At 38.7% G+C, this 20,676-nt stretch overlaps 1 long non-coding RNA gene across 6 annotated transcripts in view; it reads left to right on the top strand.

Annotated features, from left to right (window-relative positions):
* The first annotated feature begins 909 nt into the window (after nt 1–909).
* Nucleotides 910–20,676, top strand: part of LOC144317274 (uncharacterized) — a 178,155-nt gene continuing 158,388 nt past the window's right edge. For 5 of the 6 annotated variants that reach the window (XR_013383223.1, XR_013383226.1, XR_013383227.1 and 2 more), the window contains exon 1: nt 910–1,011. This is a non-coding gene — a long non-coding RNA (uncharacterized LOC144317274). The remainder of the gene's footprint in view (nt 1,012–20,676) is intronic. The other variant, XR_013383224.1, reaches the window with a different exon arrangement.

Below are 20,676 nucleotides of genomic sequence, written 5' to 3' on the forward strand. Positions count from 1 at the left end.
GGCTGAGGGCGTGATCCCAGGGTCCTGAGATGGAGTTCCACATGGGGCTCCCCGAATGGGGCCTGCTTCCTTCCCCCTTTGCCTGTGTCTCTGCCTCTCTGTCTCTGTGTGTCTCATGATTAAATAAACAAAATCTTAAAAAAAAAAAAAAAAAAGTAGTAAGAAAAGTAACAAGACCGTGAAAAGGAACTTGCTCTTTAGCTCCATGCTAGGAGAGTGAACTTAGAAATCAAATCTCTCCTGCTATACACCCTCACATCCTCTAAGACCCCATAGTCAAACATGGTTCGGATGAACGGAAGGTCACTTAGAGGTTCTTTTTAAGATTTTTGTTTATCCATGAGAGACAGAGAGAGAGAGAGAGAGAGGTAGAAACACAAGCAGGGTCCATACAAGGAGCCTGATGTAGGACTTGAACCCAGGACTCCAGGATCACACCCTGAGCCAAAGGCAGGCGCTCAACCGCTGAGCCACCAGGCGTCCCTTGCATGGGGCTAAGCAGCAGCTGTTTCAAGGCACCAGGGCAGCTTTCAGGTGAGCCGCGGACTCCCACACACGTCAGCCTCTCGGTGTTTCAAGATGGACTGAGCGGCTGCTGACCCCGTGCGCTTGCCTGGCTGTGCTTGTCACAGCCTGACGCCTGGGAACGGCGCAGGCCCGCGGCACACCCGGCGGAGCCGCGCTAGGGAAGGCTCTCGCGGGGCTACTGTAGGCGCATGGCGGCCGGCCGGGCGCGGGAGAGCGCCGGGGCCAAGCGCAGGCGGGCCGCGCCCTTGTTCCGGTGGGTCACGACCGCGGCTTGCATTCCCTGCGGGCACAGGGGAAGGGGGAATCGGACCGGCCTCGCGCAGGGAAGCACGGAGAAGTCAGGCGGACACACACCGGAAGCTGCCCAAGCGCGGACCGGAAGTGCTCCCCTCAGGGCCCCAACCGCGTGGCCGGATCGTCTCCACCTGAGCAGCTGCAGAGCGGCTGTGGCACCTTGGAGGTTCGGAAGGGACCTGCGTGGCTGTGAGTTTGGATCAAGGGGAAAAAAAGGGGGAAAAATAGGATTTTAAAAAATATGTATGTAAGAAAACAATCAATTATTAAGCATATAATCACACTTAAGTGGTCAATAAGAGATTTGCTGTACGTCTAAATTAAACAGGCCATTACAGGGATCCCTGGGTGGCGCAGCGGTTTGGCGCCTGCCTTTGGCCCAGGGCGCGATCCTGGAGACCCGAGATCGAGTCCCACGTCGGGCTCCCGGCATGGAGGCTGCTTCTCCCTCTGCCTGTGTCTCTGCCTCTCTCTCTCTCTGTGACTATCATAAATAAATAAAAATTAAAAAAAAAAAAAACAGGCCATTACAGAGTAATAAAATAAAAAGGGCTAGAGATCTGGGAAGATCATCCTCTGTAGGGTGAGAAAATTAGAATCCAGAGTCGTGTCACTTACAATGGGATTGAGGAAAAACGACAAGTTTTTGTTAGATCAACAAATGCGATTTGAACAGACCATCTCTGTGACTGTCGGTCTGCGGGTATGAGAGGCGGCATCACAAAAGACTGGAAAGGGAAGAAGAGAAATGTGCAGTAATTGGCTTAAGTAAGAGTAGGGAGAGGAAAGAGAGAAGAAACCGAGACCGGGAGAATTAAGAAATGGGAATAAGATGGAAACCATAGAAACAGGCTAGATTTTATGGATTCGTATAAAGAGAAAAAATCTTCCTCTGTGGTCGATAAGTATTTACTGTTATTGAAGGAAAAAAGGTCACCCAGGGAAAGCACACCAAAAAAACCATAATCTTGTTATACCATGAAAATCAGCGAGCTAGTGGCTAACATAGACCGATTTTTCTGGGCCTTGCATCACCCAGAAGCCTCTGATTTCCTCTATTTTTTTTTTTTTTTAACAAAACCCAAAATCTCTTCGGAAAAGGCGTTTTAAACATTATGGTTTTCATGTTTGGTAGGTAAATGGGAAAGTCTAGAAAGGATTAATTTGAACTGAGCACATTAAAAAATAATACTGATTAAAAACTCCCTTTTTGATGAATCTTTTTCCCAAATTCACACATTAACACCTGAATCTCAGGCTAGGAATCCACGGAAAGGCCTTTCAAACCTCCTCATGGGCCCTTTCCTCAGATTTAGTGAGGATCTGACTTTAGCCTGTTGCCACAGCTCACAGGTTCCTTCTCAAATTCCTCCAGACCATAGGAAGGCCTGCCAGAAATTCAGAGTAGAAAAGGAGCAAGGTTCTCAGGTGAGTGAAGTATGGAGGAAATGTTTTTTTTACTATAGTATAGGCAAACTACAGTCATGAGACTGATACTGCTCTTGATCTTTGGATGCATCTTTGAAATAAGTATAAATGTATTTCCAATGAAACCACATCTGGATAGGCAAGTAGATAAAGAAAAATATTCTCAGTACATTAAAATTTTGTAGAAGAATTGATCCTTGACAATGACTGATGAATTATTGCTGTTCACACGATTATGTTCTTTTGAAAATGTGGGTCCAAGAAGGGAGGATGTCTGGTGTTATGTTTTCAGGATCAAAATCAGCAATTTGAGTTTGGCTATCATTCAAGCAAAAGCTTTGAGGACTTTTTATTATGAATCCACAATTGGTGAAGAGCCACAAGGTAAAAAAACAAAACAAAACAAAACAAAACAAAAAAACCCAAGTGCACGTTAGACAAGTTTATGCATTTTAAAATCCAATATGTCTTGCATAAAGTCAGGTGCAAGGTGAAGCTACTAGTGCTATATGAGATGGAAATATAAAAAAGTAAAACATCTATTCTTAAAAATAAATTAGCAGTTGTTTTGTGCCTCAGACCTATTCTTGCAAGAGGTATCTGCATGAGCAGAACATGGGAGAAGACCCATCTGATTTATTCCTCAAAAAATAGATGGCTATTTTGTTTGGGGAAGCAAATTAATGCTCAGAGACTGAGTTTATCTTTGCCAGCAATTTATTTAACACTGGTTCACTGCAGGAATTAGGGTAATTTCACAAGCTACTATTGTACAGACTAATATCTCTTAGTAAGCCTATAAAGGAATAACATATTCTAAACCAGTGATAAGTTAATCACAGGAGTAAAGTCCAAGTTCAGTTGAGGTATACCTTTATAGATGTTGGTACGTGGGAAAGACAGCTTAACCAATAGAGAGCTGATGTCCAGCTTCCAGTGCAAAAGTAAAAGTCTCATGTTGCTAGAGCACAATGCTAGGGAATGATGTTGTGGTTATTGACAGGCAAGATTTCCTTTGTGGAGCCACTGCAAGATTTTCACCACTGCCTTATTGTGGCAGGAGCTAATTGCCCCAAGGTCTTCAGAGAACTATTTAGATCAGCAAAGAGCTGCCTTGCCCAGACTGAATACTCTCAGTCATCACAAACTCTTGGTATTTATAGTCTGAATGTGCGCTTGCCATAGATGCTTCTTTATGTGTTTTTATTGATAAGCCCCAGCGGGGCCCCTCAGCAGCTGGGCTACTGAGTTCTTATTAGTGACAACAAATGAGATGATGACATCCTGTCACAGTTTACTTTGCTCATATCAAAACAACTTCACTCTTAAAAAACAATTTCATTTTTGCCAAAAACAAGTGGATTTGAAATTATGCCAAGCCAATATATGACAGTGGCCCTAAGTCCAGTCTATTTTAAAAAGTTGTAGACATCTGAGTTCTGTGGGCCTAAGGAAGATTTCCCTTCACATCCTAATGTATAGAAGCAAGAAATTTGGAAGGAATGGCTGATAAACAGTAGTCTTAAGGCTGTTTTCAAATAACAGAAACCTAGTCAAAGTAACTGGAAGAAAAAGCAAAGGGACAATTATCATAAGGATAGAAGGAATACAAGGAAACCTCAGAAGGATTGGAAACAAGAACAGAAAAGCCATGAGAATGCAGCCACTACTTTTTTTTTTTTTTTCCAGCCACTACTTTTCAGTGACTCTCACTCTCTGGACCACATGGTTTCTCATCTTTACCTCTCTCTGTGATACCGTTCTTCTCTGGGGCCAACATAGCTGCCCTAGCCCACCCCTACATCATTTCCTCGTTAAAAGCATGGCAGACACTAACTAGTTTTTGTATTCCTGATTGACCTGGGTTGTTCAGGTTCACCCCAGGCAATTGGCAAAAGTCAGGTTATGGAATTTCAGCATCATTTCCAGGATCTATCCCCTTGGATAAGTGAGCTATTTGCAGAGTAGTCTAGGTATGCAACCAAAAAATATGTCTACCACAAGGGTGGTTAGGTTACTGTATCATGTTAAATCACCTGCTAGTTAATCAGGTTACCCTGTTTTCTCAAGTTGAATATACTTTTTAGAAAGAGATATGTTTTTTTAAAAGATTTTCTTTATTGATTACAGAGAGAGCACACAGGGGCAGAGGGAGAAGGAGAAGCAGACTCCCTGTCAAGCAGGGAGCTCAGTGTGAGCTCGATCCCAGAACCCTAAGATTATGACCTGAGCCGAAGGCAGATGCCTAACCAACTGAGCCACCTAGGCGCCGCTAGAAAATGTTTTAACATTGATTGTCATTCATAGTTTGTTAAGAAAGACATTTCATTAACATTTATGAAAATATGATACATAGTTAATGGTCAGAATTATAAACCTCTATTATATCAATGCATATTTGGTAAAAAGCATATTTGATTTCTATTTGATTTGCATTTTAGTGTTGGAACAGATAGTATAGATTGCTCTGACACAGATAAAAGATTCATTGTGCCCTTCCATAGTGTCAAATTGTTAGAAAGGAGCTTTCCATTGTGGGACTGTGTGTCCCAGGTGCCTTTGTATCTGGGGGAGCTGTGTCCTGATTCTTGCCATGTTGACACACAGTGCTATGATTAAAGCCACGTGTTAAAGATGACAGAGCCTCTGTCAATCTGGGCCTTGAGTGTTTATGTGTACCAGGGGCATTAAGAAAGGAATTTTGCCCAAGAAAATACCTTAACCCTATGGTTGGGACATACAGGTATGCTTGAGGTGAGAATTTCTCTTAAAGTCATATTAAAGTATAAATCAGTATTTTTCAATGTATGGTCTGAAAACTGCATAAGAACTGTTGCCAATCAGTGAGGGATAAAAAGTTTGCCTTGAGGGGTGCAGAAATGGCTCAGTGGGCAAGGTGTCTGTCTTCATCTCAGGTCATGATTTCAGGGTCCTGGGCTCGAGCCCTGCATTGGGCGCCCTGCTCAGCCAGAACTCTACTTCTCCCTGTCTCCTTGCCCCTCCCCCTCACTTATGCTAGCGCGCTCTCTCTCTCTCTCAAATAATAAAGAAAATCTTAAAAAAAAAGAGAGAGAGAGAGAAATTTACCTTGGAATGTAAATCAACTGTATTACTGCACACTGTTCAGTTCAGCCGACATTTTTTTTCCTAGGTAGATTATTTTGCCAAAAAAGTGATGTATTGTTTTACATTCTTACATAAGCACTAGAACTTGTCATCAATTAGTACTTTGAGTAAACCTGGTGTAAATGATCCATATTAGACTTATTCCTGAAAGCAAGTTTATTTTATTCTTTGAACCGAAGTGACATATGGACATACTGAAAACAAACAAACAAAACAAAACAAACAAAAACTCACAGTGCTGAAAAGAGACATCAAATAAAAAGGAAAAGAGCTTCCTTTCTATTTGAGCCCACTCAAATCCTTCTCTGCAAATTAATCACTTTCTTGTATATCCAGGCAGAAAACATTATGAGCATATGTGCATATACAAGTATAGAGTTTAAAAATATACACAAATGGAATTCGAGTATGCACACTTTTTGGTACCTTACCTCTTCATTCAATATTTCTAAGAAATACTTGTATATCAGCAAATATAGATCTATCCCATTCCATTTGAGGGCTGTATAGTAAGAGTATTACATAGCATAAATATATCATAATAGGGACGCCAGGGTGACTCAGTAGTTGAGTGTCTGCTTTCGGCTCAGAGTGTGATCCTGGGTCCTGGGATCGAGTCCCGCATCATACTTCCCGCCAGCTTCTCCCTCTGCCTATGTCTCTCTCTCTCTCTCTCTCTCTCTCTGTGTGTCTTTCATGAGTAAATAAATAAAATCTTAATATACATATATACATATACACATATATGATGTTTTCATATATATGATATATATCATAATATAGCTAAATTAGTAATTCACTTGTGGACATGTACCACATTTCTAATTTTTGTTTTTTTCTTATTACAAGCAATATTGCAATGGATAGAATTATACATACAGAAATTTTTCTGTACTATTAAAAATATTTAAGAGGGAATCTCTGTGTCAAAGGAATGCATATATGAAATATTTACAAGATGTTACCAAATTATCTTTCAAAAAGGTGATTCCCATTCATATTCTTTCCAAATGAATATGGAAATATTTTTCTCTTGTATTTGCTCTACTTTTTATTTTACTTTTTCTCTATATCCTAACCAAAGCTATTACTGCATTTTGAACAATCTGATAAGTGAATAGTGTTAAGATTTGAACTGTTTAATTTGAGAGTGGGTAAGCTTTTTGTCTCCTAAGAAGTGATGTCATACAGGACCAGCTCAGGAAAACCAACTATACCAAGAACATCCAAGGAAAGAGACAGAACTAGAAAGCCATTGGGAAAAATAGGTTTTCTCTCTCGTGGGTATAAGGATTCTCATTTGTTTCTTTCTGATTCTCTCTCTGTGTCTCCCCCCCACCCCCTACCTCGTTCCCCTTTCTCTCCCTCTCTCAGTCTGTTTTATCTGCTGAATTAGGCACTGGAAAAGATGATGATGCACCACAGCACCAGAGTTCAAGCAAAATAGAGTGACCAATATTCTGGTTTTAGATCTCTAGGAGTGAAAAACTAATGGGTCCAATTAGTTAGGAGTGCTATATAATATTATGAATATGAACACAGGGTCCTCTATCCTATCCACTGTGGTTTCAGGGGTTGGAGAATGAGGCAAGTCTAATAACAAAATAGCAGTAAGAGAAATTAAGAAAACAATTCCATTTACAGCTATACCAAAAAGAATGAAACACCTAGGCTTAAACTTAACCAAGGACATGAAAGACCTATACTCTGAAAACTATAAAAAAAAATTGTTGAAAGAAATTAAAGGTGACACAAACAAATGGGAAAGATAGTCCATGTTCATGGAATGAAAGAAGTAATATTGTTAAAATGTCCATACTACCCCCAAAACAATCTATAGATTCAATGTATGCTTTATCAAAATACCAACAGTATTTTTCACAGGACTAGAGCTAGTAATACTAAAATTTTTGTGGAACCACAAAAGATCCTGAATAACCAAAGCAATCTTGAGAAATATGAACAAAGCTGGAGGTGTCTCAATCCCAGATTTCAAGATACACTACAAAGCCATAGTAATCAAAACTGGATGGTATTAGTACAACCATAGACATATAGGTCAACAGAAAAGGATAGAGAACCCAGAAATAAACCCATGCTTATATGGCCAATTCATCTACAACAAAGGAGGCAAGAATGTACAATGGAAACAAGAGTCTCTTCAATAAATGGTGCTGGGAAAACTTAACTCCATGCAAAAGGATAAAACTGGATTGCTCTCTTATGCCATACGTAAAAATAGACTCAAAATAAAGACCTGAATCTGAGACCCAAAACCATAAAAATCCTAGAAGAAAACATAAGCAGTAATCACTTTGACATCAGCCTTAGCAAAATTTTTCTAGATATGTCTCTTCAGGCAAGGGAAACAAAACCAAACGTAACGTTTGGAATTACACCAAAATAAAAAGTTTTTGCACAGCAAAGGAAACCACCAACAAAATGAAAAGGCAACCTACTGAATGAGAGATGTCTGCAAATGACATATCTAATAAGGGGTTAATATCCACAATATATAAAAATAACCTATAGAACTCAACACCAAAAAAATCCAAAAAAAAATGGGCGAGGATCTGAGTAGACGTTTTCCCAAAAAAGACATACAGATGGCCCACAGACACATAAAAAGATGCTCAACATCACTAATCATCAGGGAAATGCAAATCAAAAGCACAATGAGTTAACAACTTTCACCAGTCATAATGACTAGTATCAAGAACAAGAAGTAATAAGGGTTGGTGAGGATGTGGAGAAAAAAGAACCTTTGTGCACTGATGGTGGGAATGTAAATTGGTGTAGCCACTGTGGAAAACAGTATGGAGGTTCCTCAAAAAATTAAAAGTGCCAATACTGTAGAATCCAGTAATTGTATCACTGGGTACTTACCAAAGAAAACAAAAACACTAATTTGTAATGATATATATGCAACCGTGTTTTTGCAGCATTATTTACATCAGTAGATGAACAAATAAAGGAGAAGTGGTATATGTATATATATACTATGGAATATTACTCTATTCAAAAAAGAATGAGATTTTGTCAGTTGCAAAAACATGGATAGTCCTAGAGGATGTTCTACTAAGTGAAATAAGTCAGACAAAGAAAGACAAATACCATAGGATTTCACTTATATGTTGAATCTCAAAAACAAAATGAACAAACAAAGCAGAAACATACCCATAAATACAGAGAACAAACTGGTGGCTGCCAGAGGGAAGGTGTGGGAGGATTGGTAAAATGGGTGAAGGGAAGTGGGAGGTACAGGCTTCCAATTATGAAATGAATGAGTCAAGGGCATGAAAGGTACAGCATAGGGAATATAGTCAATGATATTGCATGGTGACAGATAGTAACTACACTTGTGAGCACAACATAACTTGTAGAGTTGTCGAATCACTGTATTGTATATCTGTAATTACCATGTGTAACATTGTGTATCAACAGTATCTTAATTAAAAAGAAAGAGAAGTGGTGAGTAGTGAGTGAGGAAGATAATCAAAAAGGTATCTATTACATGGATTTCTTACCTGTGTCATACACAGTATTGACTCCTCACCTAGAATTGTTTCTTAAATGTTATTATTCAGTATTCTACTCTTTATCACAACCTATCTCCCTATTTTTTTTAACTTCTTCGTTACCACTACAAACGTGCTCCTCAAATTCATTAAGCCCTTATATATTTGATCCTTCCCCTCCCTCCCTGTCCATCACCTTCTTACCACATCTCTTGTTTAAACCTAAAAATTCTTGCTCCCTGATCTAGAAAAATTACACTTGACAGCTAATGAGCCATCATCTTTCTCTGCTATGTAACTGGACTTCTGAGCACTGCCAGAAAAAGTCCCCAAGTAAATAGATTGTTCTCAAAGCACTAAAGTTTTTTAAAACTGCAGCAAGATGCTCAATACAGCCTGAGAGTCCTGTGCCTTCTCCTTGCTTATGCTCCTTTTTCATGCCAAACTTTTAGCTCTGCTCAAGTCTCTCACTCTAGAAAACCTCTTTTCTTTCTATAAGAAAAACCTCTTATTCATACACCATCTCATGTCATTTCCCTTGCTTTTAAGCTTCTGAGGACTCGTCTTCACATTGATCTACAGAATCAAAGTTCCTCAGCATTTTGTATAAGATCCTTCATGGTATGGCTCCCACTTACTTCCCATTACATCCCATATCCCTTGTGTACCCCATATTTCAGCCAAACCAGTAACAAAGATCTCAGGATGCTCCAAACTCTCTCATACCACTCCATCTCTGTTCTTCCCAATTGAATCCTTAGCATGCCATTGTTTCCTTACTCAGCTTGGTGACTGCTCTTTACCCTCTCTCCTCAGTTCAGGTGTAGCTTGCTCTGAGAAGCCTTGTCTGCCACCCTCTCCTCCCACAGCACATCCTACTCCATTAGAGTTTGCGTGTTTCTCTTCAAACCAGAGACCCTTTGCTTCTTTGCTTCCACCTCAGTCCAAGGCTTATAATTCTGTACCTTAGAGTGGAGATTTTAGGTCTCAAAAACTAAAAATTGCAGCTGCCTCATAATAACCAATAAATGTTTCTAGAATGAAGAGACAGATGGATCCTTAAAGTGAAGAACAGAACATCACATTTAGGAATTGGGTGACTGGGAGAAAAGCATGTAAGACTCTGCTCTCCTGTTTAACAATGTCACTAGTATCAATAACCTAAAACCAACACCAAAATGTCTCAGTCCGCTTAAAAGAGAGGAATGTCCTTTTCTCGAGTTAATTACCTTTGACACTATTTTATGGGGAACATTGTTTCTCATACTTGTAGATGTCATGTGAGATTGAAACTGTAGTATCCCTACTTTCTGCTCTCCATTCCCAATAAGGATATAAGGAGATGGATATGCTGACACTTTGACTGAATGGAAATCAACACCCATATGTTCAACATCATCTACAGAGATGAAGTTTTCCAGGCTGGCAGGCTTTATTGCAACCTCTGAAGGTGTTAATAGGCCAAGAGGAGGACTGTTAACCAGAACAGCATCAGTCAGAACCCTATGGAAGCAGAGGCGAAAAGGTAGATACAAAGGAACCACAGTCCAGTGTTTCATAGGCACCTGGGACCCTTGCTAAAAATGCTGGTGACCAGGGATGCCTGGGTGGCTTGATCAGTTAAGCATCTAACTCTTAATTTCACCTCAGGTCATAATCTCAGCGTTGTGTGATTGAGCCCAATGTCAGACTCTGTGCTGGGCATGGACCTACTTAAGATTCTCTCTCTCTCTCTCTCTCTCTCTCCTTCTCCCTGTCTCCCTGCTCCCTGCCCATCCTTCCACCCCCTGCCACTCGCCACCTGCATGCACACATGTGTGCACTCTCTAAAAAAAAAAAAAAAATGCAGGTGACCAGACCCCATCTCAGTCCTACTAAATAAGAATCTCTGGGAGAGGAGCCCATGAATCTGACTTTTAAAAAGTTCTTCTGATGTTTCTTTGGCCCATTAACCTATGGGAGCATTAATTCAGACATGATTCCCCTCCCCCGCGAGCTGCCCCTGGGGCAGAGGGAAAGGTCCCAGTGTGCAGATGGACATTTCAGGCTAGGCAAACTCAGATGCCTTTAAACTGTCAGATCATGGGCACCTGGGTGGCTCAGTGGTTGGGCATCTGCCTTTGGCCTTGGTCCTGAACCAGGGTCCTGGGATCAAATCCCGCATCAGGCTCCCCACAGGGAGCCTGCTTCTCTCTCCGCCTGTGTATCTCTCATGAATAAATAAATAAAATCTTTTTTAAAAAAACCTGTCAAATCACAAGTCAAATTCCTCTGTTTTGAGTCTGTGCTCACTAAGCACCCTCCAACAATTCAGTTTCCATATAGCTAGCCTATGTGAGGAGACAATGCAGTACAGCCAGTGTGTATTTCAGTTCTTTTCACACTGATGTTTCTTATTGCAAATTAACAAATAGTTGTACCTGCTCTATTTAATAATCTCTTGTAAGCTCATGGGAAACATGAATTGAAGCCCTAAATCTGATAAATTCTTTAATAATTCTTTCAAGTATATTGAACATCTGGATATGTAAGGCTGGAGAACACCCTAGATTACTTCCATGTGCAAAGGCTTTTAAAAGGAATATCTCTGGCCTCCTCTCAATCCCTTCTCCTTTACCCCAATTGTCTTATCTTTCTAAAATATTTGTTACAAGGTTGCAGTGGTTTTACCTAAAGAGATTAAATACTTATAAAATGTCTAGCCAAGTTCTTCTGTTTCAAATAGGGTTCAAAAATGATGCTTCTTAAGAAACTTAACATAATCTAGTTTTTATTTTTCCTGTAAGGGTAAGGTCAAACTCTGAAACAGTAGTTTTAAACCAAGGATGAATTTGCCCACTAGGAGACATTTGGCAGTGTCTAGTCACAATTTTTTTTTTTTTTTTGGTCACAATTGGGGGGTGCTACTGGCATTGAGAGTTTAGAGGCTAGGGATGGTAGCTAAACATTTTACAATGTACACAACAGCTCTCTACAAAAAAGAAAATTATGTCAGGCAAGGGGTAATATGGGAACTATCTGTACTTCCTGCTCAGTTTTGCTGTGTACCTAAAACTACTCTAAAAAATAAATTCCATTTTTAAGAAAAGAGAATTATCTAGCCTAAACGCTAATAATACCAAATTTGAGAAGCTCTGTCCAGAAGGAAGTCAGAAAACTTCTTTTCTACTTCTGAATCTTCATTCAACTTTTATGGCAATGCTAGCTAGCTTTTATAAAGGATAGTAATTTTGCATATAAATGCTTTCAAAGTAAGTTAAGATGTACATCTCTCTTTTTTGTTCAAATCAGAAGATGATGTTATAATTGAGTAACATATGCTGTATAACATCACCCTTGAGACGAAGGCATTTAGCTATACCACAAATATGAACTATGCTGATAAGAGAATTGAATTCACTTTTAAAAACATAGTTATGTCAACAGAGGTAAGCTAAATTACAAGTATGAGATGTTATGTGACAGAAATTTGGTCTTGGAATCTGGTTACAAGAGATGACCTACTTTGGGGAGGGGGGTTCATTTTTGATTTCAGAATCTATGTTTTTCCCTCAGCACACGAGCCTTCTATACCCACACATCTTGTGGGCCATATGGTGCTCTTTTGGAATGACTTTCATTTGATTTTCTTCCTTCTTAAGAAATATTTCTTTTACTTTCACTTTGTCAGGAAATGATGAGGTCCTTGAAGAAGGGTCTTTTTTCTTAATGTTTTTCTTGCTAGTAATGACTTTTAATTCCAATAAGAGTCTTATCACAACATTATGTTTTATGAAAAAAAGAAGTATAACCCTGTTGGTGAAGTTTAGAAAAGCATTTCTGTATAACTTATTTGGATATAGAGGAAGTAATCCACCCGTCATTTGGATTCATGACATCATAATTATGTGAAAAATTCAGAGATTTCTTTTGTGTGATGGGGGAAATGGGCAAGAGAGGTAAGCTAAGGGTTAGGGATGTAAGAATATAAATGTCACTTCCTGGGAGTTATTGAACTGTCTACCTCAAGGCCAGGGAAAAAGGGCATTTGACAATGTCGACTATGATTTGAATATTTCAGTAGTAAAGATGAGAGAAAATGGCTAACTGCTTTCTATAGGGACAAACCCAAATGAATGGTGGAAATTAACTATCTGTTAGTATTAAAAGATGCCAAGAGCACAGCAGGGAAGAATCAAGATTAGTTAAATATAATTAAAAAGTGGAACTCACACACACAAAAAAGTGGAATACACTGTACCAAAACAGAACCTGGCTGCTTACCAGAAAGCCTGCATCTCTCTCTGTTTTCCCTCCATCAGTCTTCTCCTTCGGATGTTGTTCAGCTTCAATGTAACAGTCAATTGCCATTAGGCTGGGCAGAAACACTCTGCTGTCTTTTGTTATGGCAGATTGCCTCTACCTCTGTGTCATCTGTTGTATTTGCTTAGGACATTTCCACCATTGTATCTGCCCCCAAACCCACACTTAGTAAAACTCCTGCTTGGAAAAGTGCTTATCAGTACAAGGGTAGAAGTCGTTATCTGTAGGATGACACCTTCTCTAGTGTTTAGTATTTCAGATTAGTGGAAAACCTTTCATAGTTGATGGTTTCATATCACCTGCACAAAGCCAGGCAAGGAAGCCTTTGAGTAAGTTTAAACATACTGTTTCAGAAACACAAATTTGAAAACTAGAATAACTCAAAAACAATTTAAATCTCTTAAAGCCACTGCAGTGGCTCAACCCAGTGTCAAAAAAGGGGTTTAAATGCGTATCACACAGAAAGTAACTTCAAAACCTCTTTCCCTGCTCTCCAGTTATCTCACCAGGAATACAAGCTGTTGGGGAATGTCCCTTCTCTATTTCCCAGTCCTGTCTCTAAATTCAATTTATGTTAGGCTGAGTACCTACTATCGTCTCTTGTTAAGCTTGCATCAAGAGTTCTTCAAGTATAATCTAGATTAATCTAGACTTTCAAAGTATTTTTCTGTGCATTACATGGGTCAGCAGAACCAAATGCTGAGTATCTCCCAAGCTTGCTTGCTACTTTTGAAAGTGATTTTTTAAAAAAAGTTAAATCCACAATTTTCCTTTACAAAACATACACATGTGCACACAACAGTGAGGCATTCTTCCTGAAGGAAAAGATTATCAATTCTTATGTCAAATTGTTACAAGTGTGTCTATAGAGGATTAGTATTTTGGTGACCCTGGGGAAGGAAAAACACTTCAACATAACCCCTAGAAAAAATAATTCCATCCTATAAATAGGCTACTCTCCATGAAAGTTCTTGAAATACTCTGATTGGTGCTGACTGGTCAAAGCCACAGAATTTTTTCTTTCTTAATGTGTTAATGGCACTAACCTCTAGGCAGAAAAAGTGGCATGTCTTCAGGCTTCTCTCAAAAAGGATCCCCTTCTCAGTTCTTCAGTGAATTAACCTTGCAGATGGTTGGTTCCTCTGGGCAAGGTGTTCAGTAGGCCTCTGGTGGACCCAGACTGCAGGCCCTTTTCAACTGATTAGGGTTCTAAGGATAATGATTAGTACCCAGGGCTGGGAGCAGATAATATGAAGCACTGTCTTCCCAAGTAGCAAGAACAGAGGACCTTGTCATTATAAGCACATCTGTATGTCTTTGTAAAGGAAAGTGTGATTTTATTAGCACATTATCTTTAAAATCACAAAATTCTTAAGTGCTACATTAAGTGTTACATCCAATACTTCAGGTGGGAGATGATAGCAAATTGAGTCAGTCCTGGAGAGAGAAGGAATGATGAGCTGGGCCCTGATTAATAAGTTAGGGGAGAACTAAAGACCTAACCATGAGCCCTTTTTTATATATTCTCACTTTTTTCAATTTGAAGGAAAAAATTCAAGTGTTAAGATTTTTGCTGTTTTCTGAATTTTTTCAAATTTTCTGCCAATCAACCTAGAAAAAATTTTCTGTATGTATGTCTTGTCTTTTAATTATTTATTTTAGAAGGATTACAAAAGAGATATACATTTGACATCAGAGGTTGTCAATAATCAAAAGAAGTGAAGGAGTGTTTTCTGGAAACTATAGATGTTCATTATAGAGATTTTGGAAGCTGCAGAAAAGAGCACCTATAATCCCACCACTTGGAGATAATTTCTGTTAATGCTTTGGTGTTTGTGTTTTAAAATTTTTTTTCTGGAAGAATGACTCCCTAAAATTTTGATAATTTATCAAGAAGTTCTCTAATATTTTTAATATTTATTATGAAATATATCCACCAATAAATGTAATCCTTAGTTAATTGTTGTCCAATTGGAAGCTTATTCCAGAAAAGTTATCTTTTTTTGCATTGTGGGCACTCAGTTGTACTTCTGAATATTCTTGTGTTTTATTCTTTCCTGCAACTCCAGTTGCATCTCTTAAAGACTTTAAAGGGACTATAATAAGTGAAATAGTTACCTTGCTGGAAATAAAAAGCCACCTATTATAGTTTCTGGAAGTCATTCCATGACTCTTTTTTTTTTTTTTTTAACAATATCTTACCCCAGGTCACTTGGAATTGTACAGTATTCTTAAGAGACAATCTTTCTGGAGTTTTGAGGATATTTTTCTTTTTTTCTTTTAAGGTTTTATTTATTTATTCATGAGAGACACAGAGAGAGAGGCAGAGACATAGGCAGATGGAGAAGCAGAGGGAGAAGCAGGCTCTCCACGGGGATCCTGATGTGGGACTTGATCCCCAGACTCCAGGGTCATGCCCTGAGCCCCCTGAGCTAAAGGCAGACAGACGCCTAACCACTGAGCCACCCAGGCGTCCCTTTGATGATATTTTTCTACTGCTAACATAAAATGTTAACAATAAATGAACAGATGCCTTTTCTGTCAACAAATAGGATGATTCCCTGTTTTAGTACAAATAGATCTGTTTCCTCACAAGGTAATAAGCCTTCCATTAGCCCCATATTTTAAATATAAGGACTAATTTTATTTAACTTATTTTTCTCATGTTGAACATACCTTAAAAATAAAACATCAGAGTTATAAAAACTAACATATTTGAAAGAGTATTATATTATTTTTTAAAAACTATCTATTTGAAAGTGTGCACACATGTGCATATGAGCAGGGGTGGGGGGGGACGTGATGATGAGGGGGCTAGGAAAGAGCAGAGGGAAGAGACAAGCAAACTCCATGATGAGCTCAGAGCCCAACGCAGGGCTCAGTCCCATGACTCTGAGATCATGATCTGAGCCAAAAATCAAGAGTCGGATACTAAACTGACTGAGCCACCCAGGTGCCCTGAAAGTATATTATTATATTTATTAATAAAGTATTTTTATTTAACAACATTCTTCTTGCCACACTCCTAAGTAATTAAAGGCATTTTGAAGACATTCGTGCTATTCTCAATTGCCATTTTTGAATTTTTGCTTTCTCGCATTTCTCTAAAAAACAATTATTTTTAGTTTCATATGTTAAGTCATAACAATGTAACCATGAACTGTTCTTCATGTCACTGATAAACACACTCAGTCATCGTATTTCCTCCATATTCCTTCCATAACCTTGGAAGAATTCAGTTTCCAAAGGAAACAATCCATCCCATAGATGAAGCTTCATTTCATAGTCATTTTAAATCAAATTACTTTTCTTATTAACCAATATTTTTTCTCTGAACTAAGTAAAAAACAGTAACTTTGATATTTCCTCCACAACCACACATTTCTTTTCTTCCACTCTCATTTATTTTTGCTAAATCTGCTCTTTAATTAACTGAGACCAGTAGGTCTTTGATGCTCTCTTTAGTTCCATTTGATCAGTTCTCTTTTGGCTTTCTTTCTTCCCTTTATGGCTTAAAAACTATGGCCAAATTGTTTCAACTAGGCCTTCCTAATGACTCAAAGTCCTACCAGCTTGTGCTTTTGTTCTGCCTGATATGTTGTGTAGGAAGAACCATGAACTGTCTTTTCTCTCTCACTGCTACCACATTCACAACACCTTTGAAACCACTTCTTCCCCACACCACGGAATTCTAGAACACTAGCTCTGTGCCCTATAATTTAACTCAATTCTGACACTATCTACCCAGAGATAGCATCGGATTCTACAGTATAAAGGCTCAGTCCTGCAAGACTACCTTCCACTTCACATGCCAGTCACCAGTAGTAGATTTCTGTGTTACCCACAACTTCTGTCCAGCTTGGCAACAAATTGGAGGTTCCTATGATCTCCTCCTCCTTGGACTAGATTATTTGCTAGGACAGCTCACAGAACTCAGAGAAATATTTATCAGTTTATTAAAGGATATAAACAGTCACACAGAGATGTAAGGCAAGATCTGGGAGGGTCCTTAGTTCAGAAGTTTCTGTCCCTGTAGAGTTGGGGTGCACCACTCTCCTTGTACATGGATGTGTTTACTAACTTGGAGCTCTCCAAACATAATATTATTAGGATTTTATGGACACCTTCCTTATGTAGCCATAGTCGATTATTAACTCAATGTCTAGCTCTGCTTCCCTCTCTGGAGAGTGGGAGGTGGGTCCAAAAGTTCAAATCTTCTAATTATGGCTTGGTTTTTCTAATGAACAGACTCCATTCAGGAGTCCCCCTGAGTCACATTATTAGAACCAAAAGACGCTTCTATCAACCATGAACTTGCAAAGGACGTGAGAACCCTATGTCAGGAAACAGGGTCAAAGACTAAATAGTAGAACAAAAGATGCTCCTAGTGCTCTTATCACTTAGGAATTTACAAGGATTTCAGGACCCTCTGTCAAGAATCAGGGGTAGATATATATATATATATTTTTTTTTTTTCTGTTATTTCACATTGGTGAAGCCACATTTCTCCAGTAACTATCCATTTACCTTTTCTCCTCATATCTGAAGACTTGGGAAATTGGATAAAAAACAAAACAAAACAAAAAAAACTAAAAAACTTTTCTGTTTGGAGTTTGTTTAAATGCATGATTTCCAATATCAGCTGAGCCTTTAATGTAGCTTTGAATTCCTTGTTTTTGGAAAGATCACTTTCCCACTTCCCACCACTGTCTTCACCTCAGCACCTCACTTTAACTCAAGTCCCCCACCCCATCTTTCTTGGCAGATGGCCTTGTCTTCTACTTCCTAGTGAGAAAAAACTATCAAGTTCTCTTAGCTTCCTTCTTGTTTACTTCCCATTTCACTGGATGTAGTGTTTTCTTTCTTTCTAAAGCAAATCTCTCACAATGATTACTGGTTTCTCTGAAGATTTGCCATCAATTATTTACTTCTTATAGACATCTCTTCCTCACTAGTAAAATGCTCATGTCCATTTCTTCTGAACTGTTACTAGTCTCTATGCTTTTTATGCTTTTCTGTATTTTTCAAACTTTTTAATGTATTATGTCATTAGATACAAAACACCTGAGTATAATACAGTCCATTCTATCTCTTGGTTTGGACAGATTTCTTGAAAGAGTAATACTATTTTATCCTCAATATTTTAATGCTTTCTCACCTCTAATTTGTTTTTTGGTCCCATGTCACCTTGTCTCTACTATACTGTGATATCTTTTTGTTTACAAAAGTTACCAAAATTTTCTAAATAAATACATTAACATTTATTTTTCTTACTTGACATCTCTGTGTCATGAGTTGTTCAGCATCTTCTCTTACTTAACATGGTCTCTCTGGGTGATAGCACCTATATCCATAGCTTCCAGGGATGCAGTCACACTAAGGATATCCAGGTTTTGTCTTCCTTGAGCTCCCAAATCAGTTCTCAACTCTCCATTGATTATCTCTTCATGGGTATGGCACACAGACAAGTCAAATAGAAGAGGTCTGAATGGAACCAATCATCCCCCCATTAAAATCTTCTCTTCCTTCTTTGTTTTCTATATTGATGACTAGTAATGCCATTATCTCATCTTCCAAGCCAGAAGAGCCATTCAAGTTTATTTTGTTTCCTATATTAAATTATTTACAAACTCTATGTTGCTTCTGACAAACAAATATATGTAGAATATGCTATATAATTTTCCTTTTCATCTCAACTGTCCCATCTTAGGATAGAGCAATTGCTTTCTGACTCTCTTGAGTAGGTGACTACTCAATTTACAACAAGTCGCCAGCTTCAGTAGATGAGGCTCTATGCTTTGGCTGGTTAACCCCATCTCCTGAACATAAATGATAATCCAAGTTGGGGCAATCAGGCTCTTTCCTCTAGAAATCTGAAATATCTGTTTTTGAATACAGGGGCCAAGTGACCAATAGTTGGTGGAACTGACATACTTTTATGGTGCCACTTCAGGTGGACTGCCCACAACTCTTGTAGCTCCTCTGGTTCTCTGTCTTAGTTGTTAATAATTTCCTCAAAGAAATGAGATAATGCTTTATAATAAATATCCTTTTTTTGTTGTTAATTTTGGCCCATTTGTTCATATTGCTTAAAACCAAAACATCCTTAAAGTATGCCCTGACGTTTCTAACACTGTTATTGGAGTTCTTTGTTTGTTTGTTTGTTTGTTATTGGAGTTCTACTTCTGAAATGAGAGGTAGGTCTTACTTCTCTTTTTAAGTTATTTCAGAGATATGCCATAGCCTAGTGTGTAAAATGTAAATTCCATAGCTAAGAATGAAAGAACTTTCAAAATCTGGGTTCTTTTTCTTTCCTTGTGTTACCATCCAGTACCTCCTGTGTACGTAGTGATTCCAGCCTCACCACTTGCGATTCTGGGATCTTCTGTGTTGGGTAGGCTGCTAAGCCCTGGCTATGCCTCCCTTTCTTCTTATATAGTATGCACCGCCGCTCCCCTATGATGAACCCACTCACCAACCTCTTCTGACACTCTTGGGTACAGTCAGTGCCTTCTTCCCTTCTGCTCCCATAGCATGTTCTTACTTCCATAAGTGTTTACAATGCTGGAGGGTAAGTATTGTTTTACTGCTTATTGTCCTATTAGACTGTGGAAACTCCTTGATGGCAGCAATATCTGGCTAAGGGGCCCATATGCTTCTGGAAGCACCATGAGAGGGAGGATGATGAAAGATCAGAGACCCTTAGAAAGGTTGGAGAATTATGGTGGCCTAGTAAGCGTCTCATGCATCTTCCAGGGCAAGATAACACCCTGACAGAAAGTACATCATGATACCAAAAAAATGAAATAAAAGGAAGGAGTTACTAAACTAGTGGTGTTAACAACCGAAAGTAGTGCTTCTTTAATTTAGAACTACAGGATTAACAACACAGATGGAAAAAACCTGTATGTGAGTATGGCGGTAGAAGGAATGCAAGAGTCTGTGGCATAAGCTTGGAGGATGTAAGGAGGACTGAGATGACAGTTTAGGGACATATGTGAGACATACTAGTAATGGCTGAATAAAAATTTAGCTTCTGGACACCAGAAGATCTTTACCATTAGTGGGCCCACGTCACTCCTGCCTCTTTTTGTAACCATTGCTGAGATGACTAAAGAAAAGATCCAGATATCCCACAAATGATTTCTAAAAACAATGAGAATAGTTATTTGTACTTGGGACCTCTGCTTAAGAGTTCTGAGAGATTGGTCAAGGATATTGACAGATGAGTTGAGTGAGTCAGTCTGAACACAAAAGAGTGTGAGTATGTGACTAAGAAGCCAAGGAATACAACATGTTTAACAGAGGTTAATTAGAATATAAATTTGGCAAGCACTAAAATTTTGGACCTCCTTAAAACTTTTAAAATGTTGCTACTTTAATAAGCTTAGGTTTCTACTTATGTCTTTAATTACCATCTGTTAAGTGAACAGTGATGATGAAGTAAAATAAAGTTTTCCCAGAGCTTTTGGTATTAAAT

Source organism: Canis aureus, chromosome 7 (genome assembly GCF_053574225.1).
Source record: "Canis aureus isolate CA01 chromosome 7, VMU_Caureus_v.1.0, whole genome shotgun sequence".
Lineage (NCBI taxonomy): Eukaryota > Metazoa > Chordata > Mammalia > Carnivora > Canidae > Canis > Canis aureus.